We start from the raw sequence: 13,233 nt of genomic DNA on the forward strand, positions 1-13,233 counted from the left end.
AAGACTGGGCTCAGGCAGGCCAGCACACAGTGCCCTCCAGCAGGAAGGCAGTCCCTTGTGGCAGTTCCTACTGGAGCCCAGCAGCAGCCCCCAGCGTCAGGACCAGCACCCAAAAGCACCAACGGAACACTTTTATGGGGTCACAGACCCCATATTTATACTTCATTTTCCTTTGTGTCACAGCACAGGGTTTAAGGATTCCAGTTAGAACTGGTATAGGGGAGCTTTGGAGCACTTTGTCTTGCTCAGCTCCTCTTTCCTTTGTCAGGTGGGGGCACAGGGATTAGAGGCACCAGAGGGGGTGGAGCGACATTGTGGAGGGAAGGCACAGCCCTATTCAGGTCCCAGGTGCAACTCCTTCCTCCCATCTAGATGCAGATCTCTCTATTCACCACTGAGCAGACTCATCCTGGCTCCACCCACACCATCCAGCACCTGTCAATCACAAGTCAGACATGCAACTCACATCAGGCAGGCAGACACACAGTACGCAGAAATGCCAACTTCTAAAAGTGTAATTTCTCCAACAGTCACCATAAATCTGCGCACACCATTGCACAGCATTTATTCCTCATGAGTTCATACATACTAAACTCGCCCCTGTGCTCCTCTCATACCAGGAATTCCCATAGACACACATATCCCCCATGCATTCCTATAGGAGGGCAGGCAATCTCACCACACGCACTCAGAGCGCGCACGCACTTTACACTGGGCCACAGTGCTAAAGTGTGCAGAGGCAAAAAACTACCAATCTCAGGTCACAGAGAAGGCAAAAAGTTTAGGGGTGAACCTGTCAAAAGGGCCAAGTCCAACACACTACCGTACCCAGGCTGCACTAGCAGACCTGTGGTGTCATTTTGGGAGGCTTCCCAGGGGTGGCATAATACATGCTTCAGGCCTTGCTAGGCCTCTAAGGGTACCTATGTCCTTAGTACCTAGTGTACCATATACTAGAGACTCACAAGGGTACCCCAGTAACCAAACTGGAGTATACCTATAATACATGGAATCAATATAGAGAGGAAGCAGCTAGGCTGGGTTCCTTGTTAGCCCACAGTCGAAAAACAGTGAAACATCAGCAAAAAAAAGGGGGGGGGGATAACCATAGTAAGCAGATCCTACTCTTCTACAGCCTACCCATACAAGCGAGGTACCATTTTTCTCAGAAGACTTTGGGGAACAGGGGGTGGGTGGAAATTTGTGGATCCACACAGATTCCAAAACTTTCCACTACAGAAATGTGAGGAAAATGTGTTTTTTTTAAAACCATTTTTTAGGTTTACGAAGGGGTTCTAGGTAACATAACCTGGCGAGAGCCAGTCAAGTCACCCCCGCCAGTCAAGTCACCCCATCCTGGATTCCCCTGGGTGTCTAGTTTTAAAAAATGTATAGGTTTGCTATGTATCACCGGGTGCCGGCAGAGCTAGGGTTCAAAAACTACAGCTAGGCATTTTGCAAAAAAAGGGCAATTTTTCATTGTGAAAATGTGGTGTGTTCACTTTGTGTTTTGAGCTATTTCCTGTCCTAGGCACTATTCATACACACACAAGTGAGGTAGCATTTGTATCGGGAGACTTAGGGTAATTCAGATTTGTAAAGCTACTGTTATTACCTATTGACTTTAGATGCATTTCTGCCATCCAAATGAAAGACAATGTGTAAAAAACAAGTCATTTTGAAAAATGACCGAAAGTATTCCCAATTTCGGAAATGTGTAAATATCTCCTGTTTCTAAACTCTATATTTTGTTCCCATTTCAGAAATACATAGGTGCCTTTCGTACTGATTTTTCCATGTATACATTTTCCCAGAATAATTGCTATATACCCTGTACATAATAAAAAACCATTGCAAATTGCTGCTCAGTTTTTGGCACTGGGTTCGTCGGGTTCTTGGTGAACCTACAAGTCCTATATATCCTCACAACTAGTAAGATCCAGCGGATATAACCGTATGTTGCTTTTAAAAAATTGTCATAATTAGAAGAAGTTACAGGTGAAAACGTTGACACAAATGGCTGTTTTTTTCAACTAATTTTCAGATTGTCCTATATTTAACTGTTATTTTCTATAATGAAACCTTGAAGGCTCAACACAATTGACCCCTTGCTGAATTAAGAATTGTGTCTAATTTTTTAAAACGTGTGGCTTTTCAGTATTCATTATTTTTTTCATACCCATTTCTACCATTACCTGGAAGGAGTTTGAAAGCACATAAAATAGCAAAAATAGTCTATGTCACAGAAAGATGCTAAAACTGTGTAAAGAATGTTGGTTTTCTGACAAAAGTATGTCATTCTCTAAAAGCAGGGAAAATGGCGATTTCAGCCCCACAAACCCTTTTTTGATACCATTTGCAGGGAAAAAAACAGATGCTTAAATTTGCAGCACTTTTTCCCATTTTTCCCCCCAAAAACAAAATTTAGCTGTATTTTGGCTAATTTCTGGATCCCCTCCAGGGGAATCCACAAACCCTGGGTACCTTCAGAATCCTTATGATGTTTAAAGAAAAGGACGCAAATTTGGTGTGGATACTTTATGTGGTCAAAAAGTTACAGGGGCCTAAGTGCGAACTACCCCAAATAGCCAAAACAAGGATTAGCACGCGGGGGAGGATGCCTAGCAGCGAAGGGGTTAACACTATACCCAAATACCTTAACACTTAAACCTGTAACTCAACACTTTAACTATTATACTCTTAACCTAAAACCACACATTTTGTAACCACATACCCTCACATCTATTCCCCTAATGCATAATCCCTAGTCCCTTAACTTTAAAGACTCATCATTTGTCCTCAGTATGTGTTTGTGTAAGTGTGCATGGATTCGGAAATTAAATAGGCTTTTAGAGGTATGACAATGTCTAAAATCTATTTAAGTTAAATATTAACATAATGATTTAGATTCAAAACACAAGAGATATCCCATCCATCCTCTTCCAAGTGTATTATCGTCTAAGGCACTTGTAATATGCCGGAAGAAGTATATGTCACATTTTGACTGAGTATCCCTTCCACCATGCTGAAAAAAAGACCCTCAGTCAAGCAATCTAATACATAAATTAACTTACCAGTGGTAGAAGTAGTCAAGCTCACTAATAAATGTCAATGTGTAAAGAAATTGCACTTTTCCTGAGCTAACACAGCTTCAACCTCCTCCTTCCAAGTCTCCAAGGAAAGTGACCACTGTGCCTGAGATCTAGAACTCTCAGCCTCGGTGTCGTAGGCAGCACTAATGGAGCCATTATGACACTATCAGCAACCATCTGCTTGTTATGTTTCCATTTTTGCTACCTGGCAATGCTGATGATGTCACAGAAAACGAATCTGCAGAGGGTGGAGGATGAGTTGAGAATCCTGGTGTGTGGGAAATTACAACAAACAACTGAAGCAGGATTTCCCTTAAAGAAAATGCAGAAAATGTCACAGTACTTTATTAAGGGAACGCCCACAAGCTTTCCAATCCACTTTAGCTTTGTTCCTGTGGCACAGTGTCACAGAACTCACGTCTGGACATACAGTGTGTCACGAGAACCAAGCTATACCTGTCTGATGAGCCCTACTAGTGTGAAACCAATCTTGGGTCAAGACTGATTTGATTTTGACTGGGCCCAAACTGAGGTGGCATGGTATGGAAAATAATGATGGATCAGGATGAGATTAATTCAAGCATTACATCCATCACTTTTCTGTACACTTTAACCTTTTCACTGCTAGGCTTCATCCCCTGCCCCCCCTTGCTAAGCCTTTATTTTGAGTTATTTGGGGTAGGTTGCGCTTAGACATCTTTAACATTTTGTCCACACAAGGTATCCATTCCAAATTTGCATCCTTTTCTTCCAACATCAGGTGGATTTGAAAGGTACCCATGGGTTGTGTGTTCCTATGAAGGCGACACAGATATTAGCCAAAATACAGCTAAACTTTGGGTTTTGTGAGGAACAATTAAGAAACATTTCTTCAGAAAAAAGTGCTTGTATTCCCCTGAAAGTGGTATCAACAAAGGGTTTGTTGTGCTGACATCACCATCTTCCCAGCATTCAGGGACAGGCAGACTTTTATTAGACACACAACATTTTCTGCACAGTTGTGGCATTTTATTGGGACACAGCCTATTTTTACAATTTTTTGTGCTTTTAACCTCCTCCCAGTACTCTTTTTAAATGGTTTTTATTGAAAGCTTGCAGTTACAATCCAAATGCTCCAATAGGGAGCCATCAGCGACTTCATAGCATGAAATAGCACAAGCATTTTCAAGATAAAGTGTCTTCATAGAGGAGAAGGATCCAACTATAACAGCAGCTCAGACTGCCAACAATCCCCACCCCCCAACCCTGTCCCCCCAGCACTTAAAGAAAAACAGAATCAAAGAAACAAGGCACTTGAATGTCATTGTCAAGGAAATCTAGGGACACAGCACGTGAATTGAACAACAATAGCCCCCATCGAGACACAGACCCTAAACATAGTAAAATAAAATAAAATGCTAGGAGCAGGACGCTTCACAAATCTGGATGACTCAAAAGATACATTGTCAGTGGGGCCCAGATATCTTTGGGACGAGAGTATTCAGCCAGATCCTCTGCGTAGGTCTCCAGTTGTTCCCTGCAATAAGATAGATCGTGTTAGACCTGACATCATTGGCCTGAGTCTCTCCTCCATTTTTTCTGTTTGCCTCCTCTGTTTACAATGTTTTTGCTGGTATATCGCTTTGGGCACTGTGCCACTGCTGATCGGTGCCGCAGTGCAAGTGCTCCCTATGTTAACTTACTGTATTGATTGAATTCCATGTTTGGCTTATTTGGTTTACTATCAGTCCCTAGTCTAGCGCACGAGGAGTGCCAGGGCTTGTAAATACAAATGCGGCTAGTGGGCTTGCAGCACGTGTTGTGCCACCCACACGAGCGGCCTAGTAAAAGTATGTCTAAAGGTCTGCCACTGCTAGACCTACGTGCAGTCTGGTACTGTCACGCGGACTGCGCGAGTACACCTACTTGCCAGTCCCCAAACCTTCCCTTAACTTCATGTTAGTCACCCGTATGGTAGGCCCGAGGGCAGGGTGCATTGCAAGCGTAAGGTAGGACAAGCCTGACGAAGTTGGCCTGTCCTAATAGTGAATTACAGCCATATTCGTTCTTCACTATTGTAAGGTTACCTGTTCTCCGTAAGTTAGACTGGGCTGCCAGGATTATTAATGGTATAATCCTAGCTGGCTCGGGGAGCATGGTACGATGTCGAGTATGGTATCCCTGAACTCAGGATTTAATAACGAATCCGTTTGGGTGGATGGTTTTTGGACTCTGGGTTTGAAAATAGCACTTTTAGAAAGTGGCTATTTTCTTGTCTAACTATTTCTGGTTTCTGCTGGTTTGGTGTGTGTGTGACAGGGGCTGGTTGGCTCCAGAGTTCTGAATGAGTCAGTGTGGGGTGAGTGGGGCATTTGAATTGAGAGTAGGGGAAGAGTAGCTCCTGATAGCCGGCCCTGCCCGATACAATGCTGGCTCCACCTCCTGCCGAGCGGCGGATAGCTCTGCTCCTGCCAGTGACAATACTGGCTCCACCTCCTGCTGGGCGTCTGAGGACCCAGCCCTGCACTGTGAATAGGCCAGGTGCCCCTGCCTGGCTACACCCACAACAAACCCGGGATGAGGGGGAGTTCCCCTGCATGGACAAAGGGATCAAAGCCAAAAAGGGGTATTAGAGAAGGAACCCTGAACCAAGACTTTAGATCAATTCTGACAAGGAACCCTGAACCAAGGACAAGAAGCCTGCCCATCCAAGGACTTGTCTACCCTTTCTGCCAGAGTGCTGTTTGCTGGGGGGAATCCTGCAGTCACTTCTTTATTTTTGCCAAGGAACCAGGAGAGAGGAACTGAGTGTGTACTCTCGAACTTTGCCAAGGAAATCTCCAAGGGCTGGAAGAGTGCCAGCCTCCTGTTGAAGTCACAGGGCTAAAGGATTTCACCATTTGCTGAAAGTGCTTGTTGCTAGAACCTGAAAGTCCAGCACCTCTGAAGAAATCCAGCAATCCCGACGCCGACGGACGCCGCCGAATCCAGCCTGACATCGTGAGTGCAGCTCCCGTGTCCCGCATCTTCGACGCCGGCCGCTGGGCCCGATCGACGCTAGTAGCGAAGCCGCTGCCGACGCCTCAACCCCGAGCCCTCTGGACGCCGTGAGCGCTGCTCACTCTTGCAACATCATCATCGACATCGACGCCGACGCTGTATCCTACTTCACCTCGTGAGCGCTGCTCCTGCCTGACATCTGTCGATGCCGCTGCAGATCGCCCCGACTCAGAGGCCTGATCGACGCCGAAGACGCGACGCCGGACATCTCGGCGCTGCTGATCATCATGTGCTTCGCTTTTCCAAGGTACCGTGTTGTGGGGGTCCGTGTGACTCCAGGCTCGACGTAGCGCTCCTCGCGGTCGACGCCGAACCTTTGGATTAACTTTGCCTCGACGTCGTGTGACCCCCGTGTGGGTTACATTGTTGCCAAGAACTGTGGTCTAAAAAAGAAGAGTTGCTTTTGTTACTAAAGACATTTGTGCTAAGAAGAAACTACGCTTGAACTATTATTTTTCCTTCCAAGAGTATTTATTAAGATTGTGGTATATTTTTGTCGTTATTTGGTCTTGTGCTAAGCCTTATATAAACATTCGTATTTTTATAATACTACTGTGTCGTGTCCATTTGTAGTGTATTCACTTTATTACTGTATGTGGTCATAAATGCCTAACGCACTGCCTTTGAGATAAGCCTGTCTGCTTTGCCAAGCTACCGAGGGGGTGAGCAGGGGTTATCTAAGTGTGTGATCCCCTTGCCCTGACTAGAGGAGGTGAGTCCCTATTTGTCAGAAGTGTATACCTCTGCCAACTAGAGACAGCCAAGTCTAACATTGGTGGGTCAGCGGTGAGGATTTGAACTTTGCATTTATGACCCATGTGCAGTAATTAGTGTGCGCTACATAGTGAAAGCAGACCATAGCGCAGCCGCAATCTGTTTTTGGTAGGATATTCTATTTTTGTTCTCCGCTTTCCTGAAGCTTGTTCGAACACTGCCAGTTTTGACCATGAGTGATGCCGGAGTCACTACCCCTGTTGGTTTGGAGGAGTTTGATAGAAGTAAGATAACAAAATACAACCGAAGGCAGCTGGAACACTTTTGCAAGCAGTTTAACGTTCCTACAACTGGCCTCAAAAATAAGGAAGGCTTTCTCAAAGCATTGCAGGCCTGGTTAGAGGCCAGAGATCCCGCTGATCCGGTGGTGGTACCGCCAGTGGAAGGGGAGGAGGAGGTGCCAGTGAATGGGCCCGTGTCTCCTCCCCGTAGCAGTGTTTCCTCCAAAGGTCTTTCCCCTGAAGAGAGAGAAGAAAGGGCGAAGGAACGGGCATACAACCTAGAGATGGCAAAACTTAAGATAGATGGGCAGTTGGAGATAGAGAATGCAAGAAGCAGAAGAGAAGCTGATATGGAGATCAAAAGATTAGAGTTCGAAAGAGAAAAGTTAGCTTTTGAACGTGAGAAAATGGCGAGGGAGATGGAGCTCAAAGCAAAGAGTTTAGAGTTGAATCACTCTGGTGGCAGCATCCCATCCGTGCATGCAGAAAGTAGGTTTTATTTTCCCAAAGATGTGATCAAAGATTATCATAAGAATGAAGATATTGGCCAATGGTTTAAAGCATATGAGTTAGCAATATTGGCCCACCGGGTCCCTGAGAAGGATTGGGGAGCGGGGTTGTGGGGTCACTTTGTGAATGAGGGGAGAGATACCCTGTTGGATATTCCTGTGGAGGATAGGATGTATTATGCTCATATGAAAGATGCTTTAATGTTGAGGTATGGCCTAACCCCAGAAAAGTACAGACAAGCCTTTAGAGAATGTAAGAAACTACGCGAGGATCAGATGGGGTACCCAGGGACAGCTGACTGATAGGGTCCCCGTGAGGAGCGGAGTACGCCAGGGCTGTGTTATGGCTCCGACTCTTTTCTCCTTGTTTGTGAATGGAGTGGTGGATCATCTGAGAGGGGAAGAATCCCCACTCTGCTCTTCGCTGATGACACTATACTGATCTCCAAATCCCCAGTAGGATTGTAAAAGCTTTTGAATCGATTTAGCTCCTTCTGCATAGATAGAGGCCTAACCATCAACACCTCGAAAACCAAGCTGATGGCTTTCTCACCCTCCAAAAGATTTAAAAATAATTTCTCGCTCAATGGGGCGCCCCTGGAGATGGTCGATTCATTCGACTATTTAGGGGTGCGGATAAATAGTCGAATGAATTGGAAGGACCACCTGGCTAAAATGTTACTTGGTCACAAAAGAGTCACTGGGGTGACCTTGAGGGAGTATCAAGAGTCAACAAGTAAACCTGTGTCTCCGGTCATGGCTATTTATGAGGGCCAGATACTCCCGGCTGCATTATATGGCTCTGAGCTCTGGGGGTTCGAAAATGTTTTGGAACTTTCCTTAGCGAAAATAAGTTTCTGAGGGAGGTGGTGGCTCTCCTCGCCTCTACCCCGTTGATCCCCTTGTGACTAGATTTGGGCATTGCTCTTCTGGGTCCGCCTAAGAAGGACCAAGGAGCTTGCGAAATATGCTGAAGGGTTGGATGACCTAATATTGCTTGATACTGGCAACAAGATTGGATGGCTGAACAATGTGAGGCACCTGGTTCTCCAATTGGGATTGAGAGATGTGTGGGAGACCCAAATGCCGCCGCCCAAACTAGTGATCAAGAAGTTATACTGGGATTGGGTGCAGGGCGAGGCAATACGCGGTGGGGCTGGGGGTTCACTCACTGAACGGTTCTTAGAGTTCAAATGGGCTAGAAAGCTGGAACCCCTTTTTGATCTTATAACCAAGCCTCTAGACAGAGCGTTATATTTAAAACTAAGGTACGGGACCCTCCCGGTGCATGAATTCACCGCGAGGTGGTCCAACTCTGGTGGCCCTTCGCGTTCGTGTCCTGGTTGTGCATCCCCTAAGGAGTCTGTGGCCCACTTACTTTTTGCCTGCCCTGCCTACAAAGTGGCACGGAAGTTCTGGCTGAAACCTGTATGCAGGGAGTTGGGGCTGAGGTGTCACAGACTGGCCTTACGTGTTCTCTCTACTGACTCATTATCCACTGCCATGATATGCGGGGTGGCAAAATATTTGAGTAGTGCATGGCTGACGCGCTCAAGGATACTGAAGCTGCACTCTAGGCTACCAATCGATTTACTGTATGTAATTGATGGTTCTCCTATTATAACACAATGAACTGTTGAGGATGTTTTGGCTAAGGTCCATATTAATTATATTGTTATATTTTATTATTGTTCTAGCGGGGGAAATGTACTTTTATTGTGTATATGTACTCTTTTATGGTGAGCAATTTTTTACCGAATAAAGATATTCAAAAAAAAAAAAAAGAATGTAAGAAATTGCCTGGTACTACGTGGGTTGAATATGTGTCATTTTTTTGCAGAACCATGGATGGTTGGGTAAAGGGCAGCAAAGTGGAAAGTTATGAAGCTCTTTATGATTTGTTTGCTTGGGAGCTCTTGTCTAATAACTTTTTTCCAGAGCTGCACCAGCACCTTATTGATAGCAAGATATCTAACCCTAGAAAACTTGCTGAGGAGGCGGACCGCTGGGTCAGTACCAGGGTCCACAAGGGTCCAGTGGGAGCTAAAGGTGGGCAGGGTCCCCGGCAGAAGAGTGGGGGGGACAAGGGTAAACAGAAGGAGTCTCAGAAAGGGCCCCAAAGTAATCCCCAAGGGAACCAAGGGAAGGGTTCCCAGCCTCCCCCTGTGAAGAAGTCAGGGGCCCGACAGGTAAACCTGTTCATAGGGGCCCAATGACCTGCTACGTCTGTAAGCAGGTGGGACATTGTTTTTATTATCTCCAGTGTCCCATGAGGGACTCTAATGCACCACCACGTGCACCCCCCGTGAGTTGGCGAGTGTAGCCCTGGGAGGGGAGGAGATGGTTGCCCCTGGTGGGAGGGGTCCCGCAGAGATGTCCCTGGTCTCTTTAGGAGACATGGAAATGGTCCCTCCACCCCCTCTGCCTAGTAACACTAATAAATATAGGCAGTGGGTGACCATTAATGGCCATAGAGTGGAAGCTCTCAGAGACACCGGAGCGAGTGTGACAGCTGTCAAGTGTCACTTGGTGTCCAGAGAGCAGGTGGTTCTCCACGCATTCTACGCTGTGATAGCTGCCGACAACTCCCAGAAAGAGTGTGAGGTAGCTCAGGTTCCCTTTCAATGGGGGGGGGGGGAGTTTCAGGTACTCTTCAAGTTGCTGTGAGGCCCGCCATGCCTGTTGATTGTCTCCTGGGCAATGATTTGGAAGACTCCCCTTGGGCTAAGGTGGAGCGAGCGACACATTTGAAAATGTTGGGTGTGCCAGAGTGGGTGGGACCACTCGATCGATGACAGCAAGTAAGGGTGTTGATGGGGTCCCGGAGCCTGAAAGTATGGCCCAGGACCCATCTGTAAAGAGAAGAGGCAGGAGGCGCGGGAAACCGGCCCCACCATTCCCGTGGTCCAGGAGGAGGCAGACCCTGAGGGGGATGCCCTGGAGCCCCCAGGGGACCAAGTTGCTGAACTGGGAGACCTGCCCGAGCTGACCCACTGGCAGCAGGATGGTGGTCCCTCCAGGGAAGAATTTTTTGCCGAACAGAAAGTGTGCCCTTCTCTTGTGGGTATGAGGCAGCAGGCCTCAGCCCAAACCGCAGGTTATCAGTCGGGATAGCATTTTGTCTACTGGGAGAACGACCTCCTGTATAGCGAGCCTAAGGCTGCTGAGCCTGGGTCAGCCCGTGTGCTGGTGGTACCCCAACGCCTCAGAGCCTTCCTACTGGGTTTGGCTCATGACGTTCCGGTAGCTGGACATCTGGGGCAGGACAAGACCTATGACAGGCTTGTCACCCATTTTTATTGGCCTCAGATGAGAAGGTATACAGATATCCATTGTAAAACCTGTCAGACTTGCCAGGCAAGTGGGAAAAGCGGAAGGAAGCAGAAGGCTCCCCTCCAACCTTTTCCAGTCGTCAGTACCCCCTTTGACCGGGTGGGGATTGACATTATTGGGCCCCTGGACCCCAAGACAGCCCTGGGCAACAGGTTCATCCTGGTCTTGGTGGACCATGCCACACGGTACCCGGAAGCCATCCCTCTCAGAACAGTGACGGCCCCGTGGTGGGACGGGCACTGATGGGTGTTTTTTCCCGAATGGGGTTCCCCAGAGAGGTGGTGTGAGACCGGGGCACCAACTTCATTTCCAATTATATGAAGTCTCTGTGGAAGGAGTGTGGGGTAACCTACAAGTTCACCACTCCTTACCACCCTCAAGGTAATGGGCTGGTTGAGAGATTCAACGGGACCCTTAAAGGCATGATCATGGGTCTAGAAGAACCAATGAGGCGGAAATGGGATGTCCTCTTGCCATGCCTGCTGCTTGCTTACCGTGAGGTGCCACAGAAGTCTCTAGGGTTCAGCCCCTTTGAGCTTTTGTGTGGACACCAGGTAAGAGGACCTTTGAGTCTCGTCAAAGAAGGCTGGGAGCAATCTCCCAGGAAACCTCCCCAGGATGTATACAGTTACATGCAGGCCTTTAGGAACCAGACTCAGCGCTTCAGAGATCTTGCTTAGGCAAATCTGGAGGCCAGCCAGGAAGAGATGAAGCGGTGGTACGACCGGAATGCCACTCTGGTCGAACTTCAGCCTGGTCAGACGTTTGGGTCATGTCCCCTGTGGAACCTTGTGCGCTCAAGGACAGGTGGACTGGACCATTTGAGGTTGTGGAGAAAAAGAGCGATGTCACCTACTTGGTGAACTTGAAATCTCCCAGGAACCCCTTGAGGGTCCTGCATGTCAACCGGTTAAAGCCCCACTTAGAAAGGTCCGAAGTGGGCATGCTCCTAGCTACAGATGCTGGAATGGAGGAGGAGAGCGAGCGTCTTCCTGACCTCCTGTATGCAAAAGAGCAAGACGGGTCAGTGGATGGTGTTGTCCTCTCCGACACACTGACCCCTGAGCAGCAGCAAGATTATCGTCAACTGTTGGGACAATTCCCTGATCTGTTCTCCTTTATTCCTGGTGTCACTCATTGGTGTGTCCACGACGTGGACACCGGGGACAGCACTCCTGTGAAGCACAAGGCCTACAGGGTCACTGATAAGGTCAGAGCATACATTAAGGAGGAGGTCTCCAAAATGTTTGCCTTAGGGGTGGTTGAGTCCTCTAGCAGTCCTTGGGCCAGCCCAGTTATCTTGGTCCCAAAGGCTGCGGCGCCTGGTGCTTCACCAGAACTTCGGTTCTGTGTGGATTACCGAGGACTCAATTCAGTCACCAAGACTGACGCGCACCCCAACCCCAGAGCTGATGAGCTCATAGATCGGTTAGGGGCTGCCCGGTACCTTAGTACGTTTGATCTAACGTCTGGGTACTGGCAGATCGCCTTAACTGATGGGGAAAAGGAGAGGTCAGCATTCTCCACACCAGATGGGCTCTAAAAGTTCCGGGTTATGCCCTTTGGGATGAAGAATGCCCCTGCCACCTTCCAGAGGTTGGTCAACCAGGTCTTGGCTGGACTGGAGGATTTCAGTGTCGCCTACCTGGACGACATCGCAGTGTTCAGCGCCAGCTGGGAGGAACACTTCCAGGAAGTGTTGTTGGCCCTGCGCAGAGCAGGCCTCACAATCAAAGCCAGTAAGTGCCAGATTCGGCAGGGTTCAGTGGTGTACTTGGGGCACCAAGTAGGGAGCGGCAAGGTGGCCCCCCTGCAACCCAAGATAGATACCATCCTGGCTTGGGCACCGCCCAAAACCCAAACTCAGGTGAGAGCCTTCTTAGGTCTCACGGGTTACTACAGGAGGTTTGTCAAGGATTATGGTAACATTGTGCACCCCTTGACTTCGCTGACTTCCAGGAAGCAGCCACAAAATGTGATCTGGACTGACGCCTGTCAGACGGCCTTTGATACCCTGAAAACTGAAATGTGTACAGCACCCATACTCCAGGCACCTGACTTTTCTAAAGAATTTGTTGTCCAGACGGATGCTTCAGAGCATGGCGTGGGGGCTGTTCTAGCTCAGGTGAATGAAGAGGGCCGAGACTTACCCCTAGCCTTCATCAGTAGGAGGTTACTTCCCAGGGAACAGAGGTGGAGTGCGATAGAGCGAGAATCATTTGCTGTGGTCTGGGCGCTGAAGAAGCTAAGACCCTACCTGTTTGG

The sequence above is a fragment of the Lissotriton vulgaris genome, chromosome 3_1, assembly GCF_964263255.1.
Source record: "Lissotriton vulgaris chromosome 3_1, aLisVul1.2, whole genome shotgun sequence".
Lineage (NCBI taxonomy): Eukaryota > Metazoa > Chordata > Amphibia > Caudata > Salamandridae > Lissotriton > Lissotriton vulgaris.